General features: G+C 37.1%; 1 protein-coding gene across 1 annotated transcript in view; it reads right to left on the minus strand.

Moving 5' to 3' along the window:
* ntrk3a (neurotrophic tyrosine kinase, receptor, type 3a) overlaps positions 1 to 21,639 on the minus strand; it is a 948,732-nt gene that overhangs the window by 451,323 nt on the left and 475,770 nt on the right. The window lies entirely within an intron of this gene.

Here is a 21,639-nt window from a genome sequence, read left to right on the forward strand (position 1 = left end):
CAACATCTAAAATGGCATCAGCATTTGGCAAATTCACAAAGCAAAATACTCTTGGAAGACATTTTGTGTATTATTTCTAAATCGGACTCTGATTTATCGAACTCTGATTTTCATGCAAGTGATCTGGAGATTGAACATGAAAGTGAGGTACCTGCATCAGCTGATCAGTCCCCAGTTTATCGTAGTGCTGAACACGTTCGCGCAGCTGGTGCACCTATTGCAACGTGAGCCTGGGAGGAGTGACAATTATGATGACAAGAGGTACAAATCAGATTGCATTGTATTGTGACCCTCTGTTGTGACCACCTATTCGCCTTCTCTGATGGCAGCAGCTGTGCGAAGACAGCTGGGTCAGCTGGCAGCTGATGGTGGCACGTGAATCCCAGATTCTCACAGATTTCGCTCTGTCAGTCTTGTTTATGTCAGATAGTGGAATAAAGAATCAACTGCCCTCCGAGCTCCTCTTGATGACATCAGATTTTTATCAGTCCTTATGACTTACCCATACCAGGCTGTTGCCAGTAATGCATATGCAGCATTTTCAAGGCACCTGTGGGTTTTTTTGTCTGAACATTTGACAGACTTGTCAGAGTCTCAGCACAAACAAAGGAAAAGATGGTGCAAAGCCTACAATGGCCACATTTACCAAACATTCCTTAACATCTTAAGGTGACAAATGAATCTGAAAAACTGTTGTTATGCAAAAAGGCAACAAGTGCTCTCATGTTGTTATTCAAGAAACCACCAGAACAGTGGACAGATGATCCAGGCTTCAACAAATTGTGTGAACTGTCAGCATGTATAACAGTCGTGAATGACGCAGCTGAAAGAGGAATGAGTCTCATCTAATAGTAAAATGACACACTGACAAAGAACAAGGACAAAAAAAAGTTTATTTTTCGACTGGTCACAAACCACTGCGAAAATTTTCCAACTTCATCCAAGACCTGCTATAGACTTACAAGTATGAAACAGTTGTCTGCTGTTTAATTCACACAACGTAAAAACTGCCAAATAAAATGACCTCTAAATTTTTTGTGTTTCTTATTAATATGATAAAGAATAAAAGAAGCCTTGTGGAGAACTTAAATCTGTTAGGTTTTGTTTTTTTAGACCACCCTAATGGACAATGGACTTGAAGCTGGAAGCAGCTGAACTCAATAAGTTTCTTTGCTTGATTTGTGCACACTACTCAGGATTTGCTTTCAAGCATGCTATGACCATGGTGCCATTATTTGTTAGAACTTACAGTTGTGAGTATGTCTTTTTACAAATAATAATTACTTAAAGCAAGTATAGATGCCTACTAAAAGATCTTTGCCATGAATTAATTGTTGTGACTTCAGGCATCTCAGTGGATATTAAATTTGTGCAAAAGCAAATTAGTGACTCGGAGAAATCACTTTACTTAACATTTACTCTGTTTTAGGTCTTTGAACATCACATTTAATAGCTTTAATTACAGAAAGTTTTATAATTCAGAGGTCCACATGACCATCATCATCAAGTTCTTCCATGTGAAAACCATGAGAACTGACTGAGGGCTGGGTGGTCTCGTGGCCTTGGAACCCCTGCACATTTGTTTTTTTTTTTTCTCCAGCCGTCTGGAGTTTTAAAAAAAGTTCTCTGTCCTTCCTGGCCATCGGACCTTACTTTTATTCTATGTTAATTAGTATTGCCTATTTTTATTTTAAAGTTGTCTTTTTTCTGTTTCTTCATTCGGTAAAACACTTTGAGCTACATCATTTGTCTGAAAATGTGCTATATAAAGAAATATTGTTGTTGTTATAATTCAATTACTTGACATATTAAAGTAAAAATGTGTCATTAATTCATGAGCTAGATTGCCTGGGTGCATAGGTATGCCTAGGTACTGTATGTGGCTCACTGTATGAATCGTTATTGATAATTTGGCCCACTAGTAAAAAAAAGAAAACATATGGTCACTGCTGCTATAAGAGGACTATACAAAGACATTAATATATTTTATAATAAAAGCTCAAACATTTCTCAACAAAACCCCCTTTTCTTAGTCTCATGAAATTGAAACAACAATTTAAAGTATTAGTAAGCAAGCTATTCTTAAAATTGCTTGTAAAAGCAAAAAATGGCCACTTCTCTCAAGTAAATGAGTAATGATTAACAAAATATGAGGGAAAGGACACATCACTCACTCATAGTGAAGAAAGTGATCTCCAGATGATTGTGTGGCACTCAGGCTTGAAATGCAAGTAAATCAAAAGATGTACTGGATTACAGCACAGCCGCATGCTCATACTGAATTTCAACAATCCTCCCAGCAACCATAATGACTTGATATAAGGCTTAGGAGTAATCTGAGGTCCGACGACAGAATAATCGAGAGTTGATTTAGCAGAGTGAAAAATCCAATACTCATCATGGAAGGCAATGATTTCTGCAGACTTCTAACTTTACTCTCCACTTCCACAAACACACTTTCTACACTCAGAACACAAGTTTGAAGGCACAAACTTTTGTGCATATTGCTGTTTTGAATCCCTACTCCAGCATTTTATTATAATACCAACATGTAAAATAATTTATATTACTTTCTTTCAAAAACTGTGCAAAGGGATGTTCTGCAAGGATGATATAAATACAGTATAAATGCAGCAGTTTCTAATTTGGAATATAGTGCAATAACTATTAAAACGACTGTTTCACCCTTCATTATCAGTCTTGAAGGCTCGACTACAGCAGGTGTTGCACATGTCGGCCTGCAGATCATATTCAGGGCTTAACTTATGTAAGTGATTCCACTCCAGACCAGGAGGAGGGGCTGACGCTAACCATTCTTTCTCTTCCATCCGCAGCGTTGACAGGAACCTCAGTGCTTGTGCCCTTTGTGCCCAGAGACGGCATCGCCTCTCCCCGTGAGGACCCAATAAAAAGGGGCATGCCTGAAGAATGATGTCTCATTCTGACCTTGTACCTGAAAGTGGGAGGTGCTCCGGAGCTACCTGAAGCAGACAAAGTTGTTTTGTTAAAGTTATACCACTAACTATGGATGATTTGATTTTCTGTTGTTAAGAATTTGCTGACTCTTCTTTCTGTGGTGAGCCACAATACCTTTGTGTTCCTCTCATTAAACAGGGTTGCCTGCCAACATTTACTGTAGGCTCCTTGACTTTTCCTGCTCATGACAGAGTAGTAGTTTTTTTATTTGAATGAGATATAATGTCAAACAACTCAACTATCAATTGCTAAGAGGCCACAGTAAAAAATGCTTAAAGCAAGTCATTGGCAAAGTTAAAAATTGTATTGAAGTAAAATATTTGCTCTTCTGCGGTGGGCTGGCACCCTGCCCGGGGTTTGTTTCCTGCCTTGCACCCTGTGTTTGCTGGGTTTTGGCTCCAGCAGAACCCCGTGACCCTGTTGTTAGGATATAGCGGGTTGGATAATGGATGGATGAATGGATATTTGCTCTTTGTGAACCTAAATAATAACAGCATCACAGACCTATCACGGGTGTGTTTTCAGACATAATAGCATAATTTCAGTTATTATGTGAAAACTGGAAAGAACAGCAGCACGTTAGACTACAAGGTACAGTATATGAGTTATAAAGTCAGCAATCTGCAATTCACTTCTAAGGGTATGTTGTTTTTTAGCTTAAAGCAAACAACAGATACAATCTATTGAGCCTTAGAAACTGTGTAATCACCAGAACGTACAGGAGATGGAGTAGATGGTGTCACACACGTGCACATGTGAGGGAGCAAAAGGGTCTAAATGAGAGTATTTCCACGCCAGGCCAGAAGGTGGCAGAGTGCACTGACCTTTTTTCTCGCTTTCCTGCAGACCGTCTGGCCCTGATGACGCCACTTCCGGTTCTGCCCCCTCTGATAACGTCACTTCCGGTTATTGTCCTTCTGATGACGTCACTTCTGGTCCTGAATCCATGGAGGAGGGCCCTTCCAGTTTCAGCCCGTTTTTTTATGACGTCACTTCCGGATCTATGGAGGAAGATCCTGCTGGATCCGGCCCCTGTTGACCTCACATCCTGTTTTGGCTATAAAGCCGTCATCTTACAAACAGTTGATCAGTTTTGTTTTGGACTCTGAGATGTGCACACCAGTGCTATCAATTTACCCTATTGGCAGCCAGGGAACAATACACGGGTGACTACCCCAAACCTTTTATGACTTCTGTCTCTGATTTGTGTGACAATGGTTTAAGGCAAACAATAGCACAGGAACAAGATAAAATCTATCCAATAAAGTAGACCATTTTGAGAAAGCTGCAGCCTGATTAGGAGTAGGAGTTTATTAAACAGTCAAAATAGCAATGATACACAAAGCATATGAGAGGTCAAGAACTAGAATCTCTGTGATTATTGTCAGATTCTAATTTCTATTGTTATCTGCATTCATTTGTAAGCTGGTGACTCTCACACCATTTCAGGTCTCCATAAAAAGCTCAAGCTCCAAAATAAACTTACTGTGTCCAGCACAGTACATTACATCTTGCCTGAAGAAGGGGCCTGATTTGCCTCGAAAGCTTGCATATTGTAATCTTTTTAGTTAGCCAATAAAAGGTGTCATTTTGCTTGGCTTTTCTCTACATTCATAATGGCTAACACGGTACAACACCCTAGTACTGTGTCCAGCACTAAAAGGTCAAAACATCTAGTTGGAAAGAGTAATACAGATAGAAAGTAAAGGAGAAATGCAATATTGTAAAGGAGTAATATAGATAGGAAGTAAAGAATGATACACAGTATAGCTATTAAACAGAGCTAGAATGATTCTCTGTTTCCATTCAGATTTCATGGCTGTTAGTTTGCCTTTTGAACTTGAGCTATTACACACAACAATTTTTGGCAATAAAAGCAGTGGTTTTGCAAATCAGTTGCCACAAACTAAGTACTACAAAAACAACAATGTATTTATTTTAGTACAATTTGTTGTGGGAATGGAGATCAAAGTGCTTTACAAATATTTAATGGAAAAATTAAAGTCACTAAAGAGGTAGAAATGGAAGAATCCTTAATGGAGGTGATAAAATGTAAGTTACATTTGAAAACATAGTTTCTAAGTCACCAATGTTTAAAATGGTAAAAGTTATTGTTCAGTTTAATGGCACATGCTCTGTGCCATCAACTTAATACTGATTAGTATTTGAAGAAAAAAAGTAGGCAAAAATAAACATTTTCAATAAAGTATATTACATTTTTCACCACGAATATTTAGTCCATTTCCTGATGGGTGAGTTTCAGATTTGATGACGATAAAAAACAAAAGTAAATTTATTTAATAATTAAAGGGGCTCAGAAAAGCGTCTGCTTGCTTACAATTCCTTGATGCACATTGACATCTTCAATGCCATTCAGACAAGCTTGAAGAACTGAATGGTATCCTGCCATTTGTAAAACATCTTATGATTTTATGCCTTTTTATTCACAGAAGCTTTCTTATTCTTAGTGACAAGATTACACTTTTTACTGAGATGGCTTTTAATTCAGAAATTTACACTTTTTTACCTACAGTACGTAAATGGATATTTCATATATGTCATAAACGTAGAATGTCATTTCACCAGGATCCAGGCTGGAGTCTCATATACTGTTTGCGGTATAGGATTGGCTTTAAATTTGGGAAGGATATTTTATTACTTTTAAACCTTAGCTGCTATCTATTGATGATGTTTAAGATGGTGTTCACCTTAATTTTGGGAGGTCTGGTGGCCCTGATAGACATTGTTGTAGTGTCATGGATTTTATATTTTATTTGATTTTTTGCTCACACAAACAAAAATGAACTTAATCTTACAACCTGACAGTTACCAGATTGTATCACATTAAAACAATTTTTTTGCTCCAATGGACAGGATACTTTTAACACTTAAGAAGGCAGGACATCAAAGCATTCTGTTTTCCTGAACTGTACCCGTATCAATCACAGTAGCATCTGTTTAAATGAAGCAGAAATCCAGGGGATGCTTCAAGCAGTATCAATTACTTTCTAACCTGCAAACAGAAGTAGATTCTTGAGACTAAGAATGACTAAATTGGTTTACAGCCTGGGAAAGGCAGACATGCCAATACTTCATGCTGCATCTGATTACTTTATAACCTGTGAATGAATGGGCACCTGGAACAAAGAATTGCCAAAATGGTTTACAGCTTGGGAAAGGAAGACATGCCACATAGAATCTTATGATAAATATGCCTTGTATGAAAGGTAATGTCAGAAGAAGGAAGAAGAAACAGCAAAGAGACCAATACCAGAAGACGGTAAGAGCGATGTCAAGAGGAAAAGGCAGAACAATGTCAGAAGAGGGCACCAGCAACGTCCAACAAATTTCATCTGATTGTCAGCTAAAGAATTCCATGAATATCGATTGCTAAATCAACACCACCTTGGAACATTCATCTTTTCATTAGCTTTTCCTAAAGACTATATGTATATATCAATACTTTGCTATCCACATTTTCTTTTATGCTTTTCTCTACTGGTATTATTGTTTTTTAATAAATACCACAGCTTTTAACTATTTATACCGGTACTTTGTCTTCATATCTAGAGTGATTGAAGTTATAAGGTTCATTTCTTGAGCACCTGGAACAATACAGGATTTGCCATATGATCTAAGCCGCAAGATTTGTTGAGCTGAGGGCACTGTCCAATAACGAACGGTGTGTTAAAGTAAGACATCCATTGGTTGATAAATGACCTATAATCAAGAATGTTGAGCTTTTGTATGTTCAAATATATTCTTGGAGACCAAAAGCAATATTTAGGTCTGAGATATATCTAAGATATCGTACATTGTTTGTGCCTATGATTAGTAAGTCTCTTGGAGTACTAGGGAAAGTGGACTGTGCATGTGTTATTCATATGGTACTTGTATGGGCTAAAGTGCCTGGGAATAACATGTATGGGTATATGTCTTTCATATGGTACCTTTGTGTTTAGGGTCTGTATGTACGCGTTTATCTACGTATGTGTGTAATCTTAAAGTGCGACAGTAGACCAACCCGGTAACAAACCTGATGAGTGCACTTATCCCTGAAGAAAACAGGTAAAGGATATGTAGAGGGAAATATCATGATAATACGATTATGAAAAAGTTTTTTTATACTCTTTTCCTCTCAGCAGTAGCAAATAGGGTGAATTTCTTGATACTTTTTTAGTACTAGGGTGCTGTACCGTGTTAGCCATTATGAATGTAGAGAAAAGCCAAGCAAAATGACACCTTTTATTGGCTAACTAGAAAGATTACAATATGCAAGCTTTCGAGGCAACTCAGGCCTCAAGAAGGGGCCTGAGTTGCCTCGAAAACTTGCATATTGTAATCTTTCTAGTTAGCCAATAAAAGGTGTCATTTTGCTTGGCTTTTCTCTTGATACTTTTTGAAATAAAATAGACATGTTTTTTTCTGTTTAATTATGATTTCATTATATTCAATACTTTGTTTTAATTTGAGGGGTAGGGGAGGTCCATCTTTGTTCAAGATTTTGGTTCTGAAAAATGGGAACACCAGAATATTAATTAAAGCTGGAGAAACTTCAATTGGCAAGCATAAACCCTCCATGGCTCCACCAATGCTCTAAGCGTCCGTGTGTGTTGCTGTAAATATACTTCTCTATTCACCATTTTACATTTTAAACAATGTGAAAGTACACAATTTTGATGTTTTACTAAGTGTTATTTTTTTCATTTAAGACACAATATTAGATATAAGTAACAAATACATGAATAGACTTGAGGTAAGTTATTGGTAATCATATACTGTATACTGTACATAAAGTAATTTAATGAGTTTGTATCAAATAATACTCATTGCTTTCATGTCAACATTTACTAAAAAGTCTGAAAATAATAGCTTTCTACAGCATAACAAAATAGCAGATGGTTTAATTAACATATTAACAGCAATATTGGAGGAATTCTTAATGCTCAGATTTTTTTCTGACTTTTTTTTTGTTTTAGGAGATATTACTCGTAAGTATAAAGAGGGAAGGCCATTAATGGGTGTAAAGACAGAGAGTTAGGACATATACTCATCCGAACTTGCAATGCAATAAATATTCCAACAGCATTTTCTTGCTTTTGAATGTTATATAATGAGCTTCTCAATGCAAAAAAAAAGATAATTTATGATAAAATAGGGACATAAAACTATTTACCAGCTTTTTTGTATGCAAACCAAACTGGCTAGAATTGTAACATACTGAAGCAGTAAAATGTTCAATGAAAGAGCTGAAGCTTGAAATGCACGGGTTTATCGTGTTTCATAGCTAATTAGACATACAAATATGCATACATAAGCTGATCTTGTGCCCATTATGGAAAGTGATATTGGCATTATTTTCTTGTCTCTGTCAATCCTTTGTCTTTTTGAAGACCAAAAAGTGACACTTAATTGCTTCGTGTAAGGATTTACTGTACTTCTTAGGGCTTTGTGCACACCTTCCAAAAACTGCTATTTTATTGGATATTGTACAACCTTGCCCCCCCATTAATTGAATCAAAATGAAAATGGGATTAATCAGACCAACTAATATGTTTCCAACACTCCAGTGTTTGTGTTCCCTCAGTCACTGGAACTACGTCATTTTGGTTTTTCTCTGACAGGAGTGGAACTAGTTTGAGTTTATGGGTATTATCTGAGCAACTGTAACCTATCACTGGCTATACATGAGACGTCACTGGTTGTTTTCATCAATATTTTGTTTGGCATTTTATAACTGCCTTTCTGTTTCTGTGTTGTACACAAATATGACCTTTTGACACTTGGCTACCTTCTTTAAATAGTATTGTCTTCTCATCTGAAACTGCAACTGACTAAGCAGCTAGGAGTTTTTAATACTGTGTTGGCATATCTATTGAAGAAGCAACTCAGTACACATACTGTGGCACCTCACGGAGCATAAAAATGACAAAGCTGCATATAAAGTGATACCCATGGGGTTTATCCAAAAAGGTTTGAATTACCGTGTTACCTAGTGTACTTCTGAATACAACTTCTTGCAAAAAATTCCAAGGGATATTATAAAAAGCATCAGGATATTACAGACACCAGTCAGAAGACATGGATTATGCAGACTGCTTGGATGAGGTCTAAAATCAAATCAAATCAAAATAAAATAAAAGATATCTCAACAACATTTCAACATGCCCCAGTGGTGAAAATCGAAAAGCACTATCCTTGAGTCAACTTTTTATGTATGGGGCTAAAACAGATTCTCATTAAATAACAACACTGCCATTCTAGAAGTTACTTCTGAAAGGAAAGAAAACCCACAGTACAGGATGAAGCTGATCCCTCAGAATCATTAAGTAGTAATTACTATTGACTTTGGTATTTAAGGAAACAAGTGTAGATAAAATACGTCTGGACAATACACCCCACACCATTGTAGTAGTGGTAGAAACCTTCACGACCATTGCAGCAAAGCCACATCTATATACTGTATATAAAAGTCAATGTATGTGTGCGTGTATGTATGTTCCAACATTACTTCCGAACAATTGGAGCAATTTTCATGTAACTTGGTACACATGTTTGTCATTGGTCGACTAAAAATACTGTAGGGTGAAATCATCCCTAACCCACCCCCTTCTCTTGATCTTGCCATCTTGTATGCATGTCATCATCCAGTTGAGACTTGGAATGACCACCAGAGGGCGAACTGGAGGTGGCGGCCAGCATTCTTTATGTTTGAGCAGCACCGCGCCCCTGTTGCTTTTGAAATTAAATGGAGTTGGCTGGCTCTGAGTGTCAATGGGATGATAACATACATACAAGACCGCAAGACAAGCATATTAGTGAGTCTTCATTGTTTGTTAATTTATTTTACTTTTAAAGTTGTGTTTTTTTAAATTTTATTTTTCTCAAACAATTAAAAAAAAAACACTTTATTTTCCTCCCGGGCAACGCTGGGTATTGCAGCTAGAATCACATAATTTTGGCCTCTATGTTCTTGTCTTAGAACATCATTGGAATAACCACACCGTACCATTTTCTAGGTCTGCTTAATCCTGATTAGAGTCACGGGGGGCTGGAGTCAACCCCATCAAGCATGGGGTGAAAGACAGGAACAATCCTTGGACAGGGTACCAATCCATCACAGGGTGAACACACTTATGCATGCACCGTACACACACTGCTTCATTTTAGTTGTCACTAATCCACCTAACCTGCATGAAAAAATATCCATCCATCAACCAACCCGCTATATCCTAACCACAGGGTCACGGGGGTCTGCTGGAGCCAATCCCAGCCAACACAAAGAGTGCAAGGCAGGAAACAAATCCCGGGCAGAGAACCAGCCCACTGTAGGACACACACACAAACACACACCAAGCACACACTAGGGACAATTTAGGATAGCCAATGCACCTAACCTGCATGTCTTTGGACTGTGGGAGGAAACCGGAGCACCCAGAGGAAACCCATGGGGAGAAAATGCAAACTCCATGCTGGGAGGACCCGGGAAGCAAAGCCAGGTCTCCTTACTGCGAGGCAGCAGCGCTACCATTGCGCCACCGTGCCGCCCTGAAAAAATATTATTCTTTAAAAATAAAAGTTATGCTCTTGTCTCTTTATATTCAAACCTTGTTAATTGAATGTTGAACCTAGAAATGTTGTGCTTAATTAAAAAGATGTTTTAAACCCAATCTAGTAATTTATGCACATTACACACATGTATACAATACATGTATATAATGAACGTAAGTATGTACCTAATGTACTTACATAATGTACGTACAGTATATATACTGTATTTATACAGTCAGTCAGTCAGACTGTCACCTTCTAACCCGCTCTATCCTAACACTGGGGCATGGGGGTCTACTGGAGCCAATCCCAGCCAGCACAGGGCGCAAGGCAGGAACAAATCCTGGGCAGAGCACCAGCCCACCGCAGGGCACACACCCGCACACCAAGCACACATTAGGGACAATTTAGGATAACCAATGCACCTAACCTGCATGTCTTTGGACTGTGGGAGGAAACCGGTGCACCCGGAAGAAACCCACGCAGACATGGGGAGAACATGCAAACTCTACGCAGGGAGGACCCGGGAAGCGAATCCAGGTCTTCTTACTGCGAGGAAGCAGTGCTACCACTGCACCACTGTGCTGCCTGTATTTATACATGTATGTATTATTATATACTAATATATATAATTTTTAGCTGAAGGGGAAAACAGGCATATCTAGAACATACTGTTGGCCTACCTACTCACTGATACTCTGCTCTTTTTCACATCTGGAAATCTTATCTGTTTAATCTTGTTTAATGAAATTTATTTAGAAGAGTAAGAGCTTAGCCTACTTTTACTGGGCTCTGGGTGTTTCTCAGATGGAAGAATAGAAGATCACAGAGTTTAAAAAAAAAAAAAAAAAAGTAAAAGCCAGGGATAAGAGTGGCCCTTTGGGAAAAGCAGTGAAATGGAGAAAGTCAATGAAGATGGCATAGGGCCAAACCAAACAGACAACCGGTACTGAACACATTCATTTAGCAAACAACTGGCAACACAGGAGGCCGCAGGGTATTATAATGTAGTTAACAAGAGATGCAGCCGGCTATTTGTATCCCATTGATAGTTAAAGACAAACAAATATCCCACAGCCTGAAGTTTGTATATCACATACATACACACACATATACATATACACATATACACATACACACATATATACATATAGATAGATAGTGTATATATTTATATGTATATATTTTCATAGCTCGTCCCTTTACTGATACATACTATACATATTTTACATATCTATGCTAATATGATCACTCTACAATTTCTAATAAAAATTATAGTAAGAGGAAAACAACAAGCAAAGACACTGAATTAGTAATATTAATAACTATTTCCAGAATTTCATTTTACATTTTTGTGCAGGCTACAGGCCCCAAAATGTCAGTGTTTTGACTTTAATTATAAACTTATTTCAAGTGAACTATATAAGATATTTTTAAATGCAGTGTAGAGCTCATTTACAGTCTGCTTTTGGCATTTTTCATTTGAAAGACTACAATTACTTACAATACCTCCTGCTCAGAGACACAGAGGTCATCAAAAACAGTTGGATAGTTCATTTACATTTAATGCTTGTCAGTTTTTGACACAGTTCATTTAGGACTTCAGTGTATTATCGTGGTGTGGACAGAAGATAAAACAGACTTTTAAAATAATACTTTCAAGGGCTTTTCGTACCAGTCTGTCTTTGCATTTGCTTTATATTTTTCATAAATACTAGACTGATTCTTTTTGCTTGTAAAAAATAAAATACATTTCAGTTCTAAATTTTCTAGTATACTAATAGTATTTTTATTCATTTTATGATCTATTATCAGTGACAATTTAACCTCACATAAAGTCAAACTTCACTTCAGCTTGGCCTCTCAATAAGCTACGACTAAACATCAAGACACAAAAACAGATTTTTTTGAAATGTCAAAATTTAATAGTTAAAAGTAATTGTGACAAGGGGCCACTTAGCTTAGGCATATATATAAAATTCAGTATTTTCCTTTTGCTAGATTCTTTTCTAATGCTGCCAATTTCATAAACAGTTCATCGTTAAAGCACTTGTATTTGAAATGGCCACAAGGAATACTATCTTTCCACAGACCTCTGAATTAAACAGCTATTTTCTTTTTTTCCCAAATGTTGTGCTTTTAATGACACAATTTGACTGTTTCCATTCAATGGTGCTGATCACATCAATAATTTGTCATCATTTAACTCAGTTGGAATCACCATTAATTTCATTGAATCAGCCCGCAATCTAGCAGTTATCTTTGACTCTAGCTTGTCATTTAATAAAGCACATATTACAAAGTTGTCCAAATCATGTTTCTTCCATCTTAAAAATGTTGGGAAATTAAGGCGCTTTCTAAATAAACAGGATTCTGAGAAATTAATTCATGCATTTATTTCTAGTAGGACTGACTACTGCAATGCGGTGTTCACTGGATGTTCAAACTGTTCTTTATACAGCCTCCAGTTAATCCAAAATGCTGCTGCAAGAATTATTACAAGAACAAGAAAATATGAACACATAACTCCAGTTCTTAAATCCTTACACTGGCTCCCGGTTAAGTTTAGGGCAGATTTCAAAATCCTCCTTTTAACATAAAGCATTAAATGGCCAAGGTCCGGCTTACTTGTCTGAACTTATCATGGCTTACAAAAAATAACAGTGGGAGGTCAAGCTTTTAGTTACAGGACCCCTAAACTGTGGAATGGTCTGCCTGCTACTATAAGAGATACCCCTTCGGTCTCAGCTTCCAAATCCCAACTGAAGCTTCACTACTTCAGTTTAGCATACCCTGACTAGAGCTGCTGATTAACTGTAAAGACTGCGTCTTTGTTGTTATTCATTAGCATTAAAACATAAGGAACATGACAGTTATAATTTGTTACTAACTCTCACCTAATCTGTTTCTCTTCTCAGTACTCAAATGTGGCACTTGTTGCCACTGCCCACCTGCGAAGTTGTTTTGCCTGCCTAAGGTAAATTGCAGGAATCGCAGGGTAGAGGAGTCCTTTCAACGGATTGGCTGGCCCAGTGCTGTTTCAGCAGTGGAATGGCCAAATGGGGGAGGCAGCTTGATGGCTGAGGTCTCCAGGACTCTAAACAAATCCAAATTATATTATGTGATATCATCTACTGTTAAATTCTGCTCCGTACTTGTAAAATTTTTATTTTTATACTGTATTGAGGATTTGTTCTGTTCTGTGTATTGTATTGTATTGACCCCCTTCTTTTTGATACCTACTGCACGCCCAACCTACCTGGAAAGGGGGTCTCTTTTTGAACTGCCTTTCCCAAGGTTTCGTCCATTTTTTTCCCTACAAGGGTTTTTTTTGGAGTTTTTCCTTGTCTTCTTAGAGAGTCAAGGCTGGGGGGCTGTCAAGAGGCAGGGCCTGTTAAAGCCCATTGCGGCACTTCTTGTGTGATTTTGGGCTATACAAATATAAATTGTATTGTATTGTATTGTATTGTATTCAGAATAAGTACAAATGTGAAATGTGTTGAGAGGGTACATTTGCAGCTTAAACCATCAGTCATACTAAAGAAAAATGTGACTATTTGTGAACATGTGCAGTTGGGTTGGTTTTGGTTAATACCAATGGCATTGACATTTTTTTGATTTTTGATGCAATTCACTATTAACATGGTGCCTAAAACTTACATTCCATTGACAAGCATTACTGAAAAAGGATGCAGATAACAGTACTCACAAGAAAACATTTCCCAAGTATGAGATGTGGAATAGATTCTAGCTCACTCTAGCTCATTATATCACCTTTAGCATGTCACTAAAGTAGGCCATAATGGTAAAATATGCATGAACAATTGTGGTGTATCTTGTACAGAAATCGGCACAGTGGTAGTGCTGCTGCTTTGCAGTAAGGAGACTGTGGAAGATTGTGGGTTCGCTTCCTGGTTCCTCCCTGTGTGGATAGCACTTTGAGTACTGAGAAAAGCGCTATATAAATGTAATGAATTATTATTATTATTAGAATGTTATCTTAGGTAAATACATGAGCAAAAAATTTAATTTTAAATTACAAATAACCACACAGAGAGATTTACAGACATAACCACTAGGAGAGAGTTAAACCGATCAGACCCTGTGTCGATACAATAAGGCAGTTCCAAAGCTTGTGCTCTGTCCTTGTCATTCGCACTCCTCCATTTTCCGCCTTCACCTGTGCCTTCTCACACATCTACTTAAACTCTGAATGACTTAATTTGCAAGAAAACAATATGCAGCAGCCTGGTCCGAAAAAATAAATAAAGGATTATAAATTTTAGACTATAAAACAAACAATACACATAAGCAAAATGATTTATGTAATTTTAATGGCAAGTATTAATTGGATACAATTAATTGGCAAGCTCTGATTAATACTCTGATTTAATACATGAAAATATTTGTGTTTCCTTTAGAGTAATAGCTATGGGACAGTCTTGTTGAATTTCATCTAACAGTAAGAGAAGTGTAATTATAAATTAAAAAAAAAAATCATATACTACATAGCATAAAAATATTAGTTTTCAGTTCTAGTACTGCTAGGTAACAATATGTTACCACTTAACACCTTATTAAATTTAAATTAATAATGGAAATGGATATTTTACCGTTGACCTCTAAAACATAATCTTCTACCTACACCCAAAGAGATCATTGAAAAGCTTTGATGCAGCAGTTGCACAGTCAGTACTGTAGCATAAATATTCTTCTTTTAAATTGCATTGTTCCTGATTCTTGTAAATTGGTGATGGTTATACCTTTGTTAAGTAAATCTGATTTACAGCTGAATGTTTTAAAGTGTTACAGGTCAATTCTACATTTTTTATATTGGAATCTGATTTACATCTGAATGTTGTAACGAATTACAGGTCAGTTTCACGTTTACTGTATTTTTTGTGCTTGGCTTTAATTATATTACTGTATAATGCCATCTATAGGGCTTTGAGCATTATGTAATGATAAACTGAACGGGCATGAGGAATGCACAGTCGTGCAGCTGTTAGCTCTGCCATCTTACATCTACTGTAGCTCTTGAAGCCTAATCACAGTGTGAAGTTTGCATATATCTGTGGTTCTTGTCCAGGTGTGCCCATTTCCGTCCTATTTGCCAAAGACAGTAAAAGTTAATTGAATGAAATTGACACCGGTGAATAAGCGTGCTACAGTATGTGATGAATTGAAGACCCTTCCAGTGCTTGTTTTTTCCATGCTCCTAATACTGCCTGGGGCAGATGTTTTTCCAAATCAGTGTCTAGTCAATTGCGGAGCATACACATATGAAATACACTTGTATACCACAATTCAAAACACAGAATAAAACTAGTCTCATATACATATTATTATACACAATATAGATGTGTTACAACATTATAGACATAATCCCTGACTCCACCATAGTAAATGCTAGACTTCTATCCAGTTGAGTAATGTTCTCTCATACTATTTGTTTCCTTCACTGATTATAACTTATCTACTTTAAAAGGATAAACCACATAAGTTTACCTGTCAAAAAATTAGTCATTGCTTGTATAAGACATGATACTCTTCTGTTCTTTTTCCGTTTTTCTGTGGTGGCGATCTGCACCACCACCACCTGATCAAAGCACCGTGATGTCCCTACATTGATGGATTAAAGGCCAGAAGTCCACATGACCATCATCATCAAGTTCTTCCATGTGAACCATGAATACAATGAGGACTGATTGTGAGGTCATTTATGTTAGGTAGAGGGGGCTGAATGGTTTAATGGCCTTGGAACCCCTGCAGATTTTATTTTTTTCTCCAGCCGTCTGGAGTTTTTTTGTTTTTTCTGTCCTCCCTGGCCATCGGATCTTACTTTTACTCTATGTTAATTAGTGTTCCCAAATTCTATTTTCTTATTTATTTTGTCTTTTTTCTCTTTCTTCATCATGTAAAGCACTTTGAGCTACATCATTTGTATGAAAATGTGCTATATAAATAAATGTTGTTGTTGATACGGATAGTGCCTCAGTATGAATATCATTCCACAAATAAATATGTTGTGTGCTACAGGGTTTATAAAGTGACGAGGAATAGTGGTGTGCCACACGTTTGGCTCTCTCTGTGAAAAATAGATTCTGCAACAGATGTGAATGACTGGCTTATTGTGTTTGGCTGTGGTGTAAGTTGTCGATGTGTCACAGAATACTGTCCAAGTCAACCACTAATTGTCACCTGAAGTGGGGTAAAAAAAAAATCAGTGCTCACAGATAGGGACTATCGCTGTGTATCATGCACTGTGACAGCAAACCACTTTGCCCCTAGGCAAGAATTTCTGCACACAGTTAACGCAGACCCATAACAAGCTATTTCCAAATGAACATTCAGAAGGAAGCTGTATGCCACAGATATCTGGAGCAGAGTACCGCAGAAGAGGCCCTTGCTAAAATCTGCTCACAAAGCTTCACGGTTACAGTGGGTGCAGAGCCAGAAGCACCGGACTGTTAATGCCTGGAAACGTGTTATCTGGTCTGATGAGTCGTGTTTATGCTTGTACTTGAATGATGTGAGGTGATGGGTATTGTAAATCACATGTAGCCTTCCATGAGGACTGCATGCAAGGTGCTTTTCAAGAGGGAGGTGGCTCTTTGGGGGTGTTTCAGTGAAATGGGTCCTTCGGTGGAGGTGACAACACACTTAAACCAAAAAGGATACGTTGGGCTTCTGGGTGCCAACATGTTACATTTTGTCTTTCATCTCCAGATTGAGCACAGAATGGCTACCCCAAGTGTGACTGGCATGAAGAATATTCTGAAATATTCTTACATCTCCAGTGGCCTTCAGAATCCCCAGACATAAATCCTATAGGAAATCTCTGGAACTATTTGCACCAATGAATGAAATGCTGGGGCAGCCATCTGTCCAATCTGGTTAAACTGTGGTGCTGGAAAAGTGGGTGAAAATTGCTGTTGCCTCTGTAAACTAGTAGCATCCATGCCAGACAACATTGCGGCTGTTCTTCAGTCTCACGGTGGAGCTACATGCTAATAAGGTTTAGCCACTGGTGACTAATTTTTGTCCTGTAAGCTTATATTATTTATATATAAAGTATCTATCTATCTATCTATCTATCTATCTATCTATCTATCTATCTATCTATCTATCTATCTATCTATCTATCTATCTATCTATCTATCTATCTATCTATCTATCTATCTATAAAAGTCAATGTACAGTATGTGTGTATGTATGTATGTATGTTCCAGCATCACTTCCTAATGGCTAGAGAAATTTTCATGAAACTTGGTACACATGTTTCTCATTGGTCAACTAAAAATACTGTATGGTGAAATCAACCCTAACCCTCCCCCTTCTGGGTAGGGCGGGGGGGGGGGTGATCTTGCCATCTTGTATGCATGTTATCATCCAGTTGACACTTCCGAACGACCACCAGAGGGCAAACTGGAGGTGACTGCCAGCATTCTTTATATTTGAGCAGCACCGCACACCTGTTGCTTTTGAAATTAAATAGAGTTGGCCGGTTCCGAGCGTTAACTGGATGATAACATACATACAAGACCGCAAGACAAGCACATTAGTGAGTCTTCATTGTGTGTTAATTTATTTTTATTTTTAAAGTTGTGTTTTTTTTAATTATATTTTTCTCAAACAATTAAAAAAAAACAAACACTTTATTTTCCTCCCGGGCAACACTGGCTATTTCAGCTAGTATTAAATAAATAAGAATACCTAATGCTTACATGAGGAAACCAACAAGTCACTACAAGAACAAGACTTGTTGATGCAATATTTCTTAATCAACTGCTGTTTTAGTTGTTTGTGTGTATGTCTTTGTCCCCATCTCTCTTTCAACAGAAAGAGGTTCTTTGAACACCCACGTTTAGAATGAATGGAACTGAAGCAAATTGGTTTGAACTGCTTTACATTCATATTCAGTACATTTCACCTTCCCAGCAAAAACCTTGCATCAGGTAGAAGGTAATATAAAATTATGTTTTTCTTACTATAAGAGTTTTTCATTCATTATCTTGATTACAGAAATGTAATTCTCTCGAATATATCAACTAGTTCAATAGGCCATGCATGGATGAATATTGCACTCATCAATGTCTAATTGACCACTCCTAACACTGCTGAAAATTCATAAATTAGATATAAATAGACTTGTTTGGATCTGAATGAAATCATTATAGGACTGTCTAGTCTATGTCTGAAATGGATAAAGTTCAATATTGCATTTATTCAAGAATGACGTCTCATTTGTCACTTAGGGAGACAAACCCTGTGCCACTGAAATTGTGAGAGGCAGCATGAATTCTCATCAAGAGTTATATATTTATTTTCTTTTATTTTTTATTTAAAATGTAACAGTGTTTTCACCAGAGTGTGACAGGGTACATGAGGTCTCCTTTAAAAGAAAAGGAGACCTCAAGACCTCATCTGATCACACTAAATGGAAGAAGAAAATGAAATGTAACCCAGAATTAGGAGCTTTGTGCAAGTGAGGACAGATTACTATCTTATCTTTCATCCTGTGTTAGGCTTAGGATAAACTGCTCAGCTATCACAGTGCAGGTTAAAGAAGTATGAACATATTAATGTAAAAAATACCTAAAGCCGTACACACCGATTTTGCACAGTTGCTCTTAGAAATTTTAAAGATGACGTGATTTGATGAAATCCATCCATCCATCCACCCATCTATCATCACATCTGATTAATGCAATTCTCGGGGTCATTTGACTGAAAAGTATACAGTATATGGGGCTGCTACAGTCATCATTTTATTTAGAACAATTAATGATATATTAAATCAAGAAAGAAAAAATAGCCGTATAATTGAGGATACAGAATATAATTTTTTAACAGATTAAACTAAAGCAAAATTATGTTGTAGAATGCAAGCTTAAGCCAAATATTTCTGAGCCTGCACTACAATAACTACTACTTTTGAAGAAAGCATGATGTAGCATGTTATTCAACACTTAAGCATGCCTTACTTAGAAGTTTAAAAATATGTGTTTTGTTACAGTTACTGTTATATTATAGAGATCATTCTGTTAAAAAAAGAAAAAGGGTTAGCTATAGAACATGCTTGACAGCTCAAGTGACAGCGGGAGGATTTGGAAGGAGTCGAGATTAAGACTGACTGTTTCTTCTGCAAGTCTCTCCTCTTTCAGTTGCCTCCATGCTGAAAGTAAAACATCCAGGGTTTTACAATGTTAATTTTTGATAAAAAAGTGAACAGATTCACAAAGCACTTGATACGCCACAGAATTACACTAAGAAGAAACAGACCAATGAGCTGCTTGTCCATAATTTTAGGAAATTTAAGTAGAAAATAAACAGCACAGCCAAGAAGTGCTAAACAGTAAATTATAAACGGGCCAATGGCTTTGGTCAAAATAGAAATATAAAAAATTGACAACATATCAGTGAAAAACTTGAGAAATGCCAGATTTAACACTGTAATTTTCTAAATGCCATAGATATGGCATGGGTCATCGGTTTGGCTGTAAATGTGACAATTGAATGAGGCCGACAAAATGTTGCAACATAAGGTTCCATAAGATGGGTGCTGCAGAACTAAACTTTACAAAATATCAAATACACAAGAGTAAAACAATGCAAAGGTACAAAAGAAGTGCGACGGAAACATCAGAGTTAAAGCTAAAGGCTACTTGTAGTGATAAAAAACACAACTTTGAAGTTATTATTTCTCTTTGAAGCAAAAAAGTGTCACTAAAAGTGTAATAAACATCAATTCCTAGACACAGTATACCCTGCAGACAAAATAAAAGACTTGGATCTGAATGAGCTAGTCACCAAATCCAGTCTATGTGATGTTGGTCTGTCATTAGGGGCACTGAGACCTCAGATTCATAGCTTTGTTGTGGCCATCTTTCTGTCTGGTAAGCTCGGCATCATTGCTCTCTACCTCTATTGAAGTGATGTCATCACTGTGCTGAACCAAACTCTAAAGTCAAACTCTGTTACAGCCTGACCTGCTTCATTTTCATTTCTTTAACAAGATATGACACTAACATGTCAAGGATTGTTACAATGTGGGAATGCTAATGTAATTATCAATAATGTTTAATGTTAATTATGTTACAAATACTAATACCTTAGCACCCACTAGCTTGATGCCCAAATTAGATCAAACACCAGGACACATCCTCAAAGGCCAAACAATTGAATTGCCTAAACTAATGCAGATCTTGTATAGCACAGATGGCAAGCTTCATTGTTATCTACACTGTATATTCTCACACACAGTAAATTAATTAAAAAGGATAATATCACTTCCCACATGCATAAATTAGATATCACGTAACACCCGAAAGAGTTATTAGAACCCCAGTTGTTGATAGTAAATATATTTTGTCAACTAGCAATGAGCTACTCTTTGCACTTATAAGGGTGTTCAATTATAAACAGGAATTTTCATGCTCCGTTCTTATAAATAGTGCAAGGTAGGCTTGACTCATTGGACAAGCACACGCATATTTGAACTTGTCGTAGTGCTAGCTGCTCTCCCCCCCCCCCCACCTTCCTGTCAGTTGTATTCAACATGTCAGAGCAGGAGGTACACAGTAGTGTTGCACAGCACATTATTATTCAATATTTGACAAATGAAGGAGTCATTCCATCTCAGATTTATTCGAGACTTAAAAATCAGTTTGGAGATGAGTGTCTCTCTCTCTCTCTCAGTCGCGAGTGTATGATGGGTGCAAGTCATTCAGAGAGGGACTATCATCTCTTTGGTACACTTAAGGAATTTTTAGGAAGAAAGAAATGCAAGTTGAATGAGGAGGTTATTGACGCTGAGCAAGAATAATTCAACATGAAGTCAAAAGACTTCTACTCTTCGGGGATTAAGAAGCTTCCTGAGCACTGGAACACGGGTATTGCAGTGGAGGAGACTACATAGAAATGTACTGTGTAAGTTGTTTCATTGTATTCAATAAATAAAGCATAGCTCATAAATTCCTGTTTATATTTGAACACCCCTCATAATATTTGCCGATCAACACTTTTAAAATATTGCTACTAAATGTTTAGCATCCATAATTTGATATAATGGCATTAATATCAGTATTAAAGTACTTTGGGTTTTCACAA

The sequence above is a fragment of the Erpetoichthys calabaricus genome, chromosome 17, assembly GCF_900747795.2.
Source record: "Erpetoichthys calabaricus chromosome 17, fErpCal1.3, whole genome shotgun sequence".
NCBI classification, from domain to species: Eukaryota; Metazoa; Chordata; class Cladistia; order Polypteriformes; family Polypteridae; genus Erpetoichthys; species Erpetoichthys calabaricus.